Source organism: Petromyzon marinus, unplaced genomic scaffold, assembly GCF_048934315.1.
Source record: "Petromyzon marinus isolate PM22_M1 ecotype Great Lakes invasive population unplaced genomic scaffold, UKy_Petmar_22M1.pri1.0 PM_G_Scaffold_43, whole genome shotgun sequence".
Classification (NCBI taxonomy): domain Eukaryota; kingdom Metazoa; phylum Chordata; class Hyperoartia; order Petromyzontiformes; family Petromyzontidae; genus Petromyzon; species Petromyzon marinus.
In genome coordinates, this window is record NW_027422995.1 from 1,705,001 (window position 1) to 1,710,000 (window position 5,000).

General features: G+C 53.8%; 1 non-coding gene across 1 annotated transcript; it reads right to left on the bottom strand.

Moving 5' to 3' along the window:
• Positions 1-284: 284 nt before the first annotated feature.
• LOC142917224 (5.8S ribosomal RNA) lies at positions 285-441 on the bottom strand. The gene has a single exon (XR_012936926.1). It is a non-coding gene; the product is annotated as a 5.8S ribosomal RNA (ribosomal RNA).
• Between the last annotated feature and the right edge of the window lie 4,559 nt (positions 442-5,000).

Below are 5,000 nucleotides of genomic sequence, written 5' to 3' on the forward strand. Positions count from 1 at the left end.
AGCACCCGAGGGCCGGCCCGCACACGCGAGCGCCACGGGGCTCGGCACAGACGGCACAGGCAACATCTTTTGGCACGCGCAAGGGGCAACAGACGCACCCACCGGCTTCGTTCGCGTCTCTCCTGCAGCCCACCGTCAAGCGCGGTAGGTGCGGCAACCACCCGCCGCCGTGCATAGGTGCGCTCTCTCTCTCTCCCCTTCGGGGAACGAAGCGCACAAGATGCGCTGCGACACCCCAGTAGCACACCACCCGCCTCTGGGCAGGAGGACGATTGATAAAGGGGCGACCCTCAGACAGGCGTGGCCCCGGGAAGGAACTCCCGGGGCCGCAATGTGCGTTCGAAGTATCGATGATCAATGTGTCCTGCAATTCACATTACTTCTCGCAGCTGGCTGCGTTCTTCATCGACGCACGAGCCGAGTGATCCACCACCAAGAGTCGTCGTTGGCTCGCTATACCCCCTTTCTCCTCCCACACACACACGGCCAGCCACAGCCATCGTGCCCCGGCCACCTCACCGCACGCAGGGACTGGTACCAGGCAGGCCGCCTACGCCGGCGAGGCCTCGGGCCTGCGCTGCAGGCAACCGGCGGCACTCGCGTCAAGGGTTGGACCATCAGTCTCCAGATGGCTTAATCTTTGAGACAAGCATATGCTACTGGCAGGATCAACCAGGTAGCTGGCGGCTTTCAACTCGCCAAAAGCACACCACGGTGACCAGGCGCCCAGCCCAAAGGCTCGCCCGGCTCACACGCAGCGTTTGCGGGCCCCTAGCCTCCCCAAGGGCAGGCAGGAGTCGCTCTCCTGAGGCAAGAATGCACCCAAGGCAGAGGAGAGTCCCCACACGCGTCCAAAATCGGACGGACAGGACCCCCACGCAGACCATGTAAAACACACACCCTTTGGGCACGGACTTCACAGAACACAAACACCCCCACAAGGAGGGCCTTAATTTGTCCTGTATACTCCGGGGGACACCTGACGACGGCGCTGAAGGCTCACAAAACACAGGGCTTCCCACAAGGCCAGCCAATTTGAGGCAGCGGTAAAGCACCACGCACACCCAACGTCGGGGTGGGGAGGAGCAGGGGCGGGGACCACACATGCCTGCACACCTCTAGAGCGGCCTTTCAATGCTCGCTACGCTGTGGACCGGCAAAAGCAATTGAAACCAACCCTAACTCTCACGCGCAGTTGGCAGCCCTTACTAGGGCACAATACCGAAACAGCGCAAGCAAACCCTGCAGCTACAACCCAAGGGACAGCCTTCCCAACGCACTCTGGAGGAGAAGAGGCTCCTCGGGCGGAGTAACACAGCTCGAGATGCTCGCTCATTCACGGAAATCGTGGGAAACAACCTGCCGCCGGCACACCACTTCGTCCTCACATGAGGTTACCATTGTCCATACAATAGTGCAGGTGCGATGGAAATCTTTTCTCGTTTTGGTGCGTGCTACATTTTTACGGATAGACCCCGTGAAACGCTAGAAATTGGCGGGGATGTGTCTCTTGTGGCTCACGGGGCTGTTAGGGTGGCACAGAAATCCCTCGGAATGGGAAAACGGGTCATTTTCGTGTTGCCACATTGCATGCGAACGGCATGAAACTTCCAGAGGCATTTGCAGCAGGAATGCATGTGCAGTCAAAAAAGTGAATATTTTTCACGGATAGACCCCGTGAAACGCTAGAAATTGGCGGCGATGTCTCTCTTGTGGCTCACGGGGCTGTTAGGGTCGCACAGAAATCCCTCGGAATGGGAAAACGGGTCATTTTCGTGTCGCCACATTGCATGCGAACCGCATGAAACTTCCAGAGGCATTTGCAGCAGAAATGCATGTGCAGTCAAAAAATTGAATATTTTTCACGGATAGACCCCGTGAAACGCTAGAAATTGGCGGGGATGTGTCTCTTGTGGCTCACGGGGCTGTTAGGGTGGCACAGAAATCCCTTGGAATGGGAAAAAACGGGTCATTTTCGTGTCGCCACATTGCATGCGAACCGCATGAAACTTCCAGAGGCATTTGCAGCAGGAATGCATGTGCACTCAAAAAATGTGATATTTTTCACGGAGAGACCCCGTGAAACGCTAGAAGTGGGCGGGGATGTCTCTCTTGTGGCTCACGGGGCTGTTAGGGTGGCACAGAAATCCCTCGGAATGGGAAAACGGGTCATTTTCGTGTCGCCACATTGCATACGAACCGCATGAAACTTCCAGAGGCATTTGCAGCAGGAATGCATGTGCACTCAAAAAAGTGAATATTTCTCACGGATAGACCCCGTGATACGCTAGAAATTGGCGGGGATGTCTCTCTTGTGGCTCACGGGGCTGTTAGGGTGGCACAGAAATCCCTCGGAATGGGAAAACGGGTCATTTTCGTGTCGCCACATTGCATGCGCACCGCATGCAACTTCCAGAGGCATTTGCAGCAGAAATGCATGTGCAGTCAAAAAAAATTGATATTTTTCACGGATAGACCCCGTGAAACGCTAGAAATTGGCGGGGATGTGTCTCTTGTGGCTCACGGGGCTGTTCGGGTCGCACAGAAATCCCTGGGAATGGGAAAACGGGTCATTTTCGTGTTGCCACATTGCGTACGAACCGCATGAAACTTCCAGAGGCATTTGCAGCAGGAATGCATGTGCACTCAAAAACTTCTATATGTTTCACGGATAGACCCCGTGAAACGCTAGAAATTGGCGGGGATGTGTCTCTTGTGGCTCACGGGGCTGTTAGGGTGGCACAGAACTCCCTCGGAATGGGAAAAGGGGTCATTTTCGTGTTGCCACATTGCATAGGAACGCCATGAAACTTCCAGAGGCATTTGCAGCAGAAAGGCACGTGCACTCAAAAATTTTAATATTTTTCACGCATAGACCCCGTCAAACGCTAGAAGTTGGCGGGGATGTCTCTCTTGTGGCTCACGGGGCTGTTAGGGTCGCACAGAAATGCCTCGGAATGGGAAAACGGGTCATTTTTGTGTGGCCACATTGCATAGGAACGGCATGAAACTTCCAGAGGCATTTGCAGCAGGAATGCATGTGCACTCAAAAACGTCTATATTTTTCACGGATAGACCCCGTGAAACGCTATAAATTGGCGGGGATGTCTCTCTTGTGGCTCACGGGCGCTGTTAGTTAGGGTCGCACAGAAATCCCTCGGAATGGGAAAAGGGGTCATTTTCGTGTTGCCACATTGCGTACGAACGGCATGAAACTTCCAGAGGCATCTGCAGCAGAAATGCATGTGCACTCAAAAACGTCTATATTTTTCACGGATAGACCCCGTGAAACGCTAGAAATTGGCGGGGATGTGTCTCTTGTGGCTCACGGGGCTGTTAGGGTCGCACAAAAATCCCTCGGAATGGGAAAACGGGTCATTTTCGTGTTGCCACAATTGGCATACGAACGGCATGAAACTTCCAGAGGCATTTGCAGCAGAAATGCATGTGCACTCAAAAACGTGAATATTTTTTCACGGATAGACCCCGTCAAACGCTCGAATTTGGCGGGGATGTTTCTCTTGTGGGTCACGGGGCTGTTCGGCTCGCACAGAACTCCCTTGGTCCACCTGATTCGTGCATACAGGCAGCAACTAAAACTCTGTAAACCTGCTGTGAGGACATCTAAACAGTGGACCAGTGAGGCTGTGGAAGATTTGCGGGCGTGCTTAGACTGTACTGACTGGGATATGTTCACGACTGCCACCAATAGTCTGGATGAACTCACAGAGGCTGTGACGTCCTACATCAGCTTCTGTGAGGACTGCTGTATCCCAACACGTACCAGGGTGAACTTTAACAACAACAAGCCCTGGTTCTCAGCAAAGCTCAAAAGGTTGAGGTTGGAGAAGGAGGAAGCGTTTAGGAGTGGGGATAGAGACAGATTCAAGGAGTCGAAGAACAGGTTTAGCAAAGCGGTGAGAGAGGCTAAACGACTGTACTCAGAGACACTAAAACACCAGTTCTCTACTAACGACACTGCTTCTGTCTGCCAAAGGGCTCAGGCACATCACCAACTACAAACCCAGAGCGCCCCACACCACTAACGACTCCCGCCTAGCCAACGACCTGAACGAGTTCTACCGTAGATTTGAAAGACAATTGGACTGTCCTGAACCACCCCTTCCCACCCAAGAGGCCCCATCCCCCACCCATACTACAGAAACGACTCTCTCCTTTCAGGAGGGAGAAGTTAATGGGCTTTTCAAGAGGCAGAATCCACGCAAAGCAGCCGGGCCGGACTCTGTCTCTCCAGCCACCCTCAGGCACTGCGCTGACCAGCTGTCTCCGGTGTTCACCACCTGCAGGTGGATCACAGACTTCCTCTCTGACAGGAAGCAGTGCGTTAAGCCGGGAACAGAAGTCTCTGACTCCAGGTCCATCAGCACGGGAACTCCTCAGGGCTGCGTCCTTTGCCCACTGCTCTTCTCCCTGTATACCAACAGCTGCGCCTCCAATCATCTGTCCGTCAAACTCTTGAAGTTTGTCGGACGACACCACCCTCATTGGGCTGATCTCTGGTGGGGATGAGTCTGACTATAGGTGGGAAGCTGACAACCTGGTGACCTGGTGTAGCCAGAACAACTTAGAGCTAAATGCTCTAAGGACAGTTGAGATGGTTGTGGACTTCAGGAAGAATACAGCCCCACTCACCGCCATCACCCTGTTAGACTCCGCAGTCAAAATTGTGGAGTCCTTCCGCTTCCTGGGCACTATTCTCTGCCGGGACCTCAAGTGGGAACTGAACATCAGCTCCCTCGCCAAGAGAGCTCAACAGAGGATGTACTTTCGACGGCAGCTGAAGAAATGCAACCTGCCAAAGACAATGATGGTGCAATTCTATACAGCGATCATTGAATCCATCCTCACCTCCTCCATAACCGTCTGGTACGCTGCTGCCACTGCCAAGGACAAGAGCAGACTGCAGCGTATCATGCACACTGCTGAGAAGGTAATTGCCTGCAATCTACCAACCCTCGAGGACCTGCACACGACAAGGA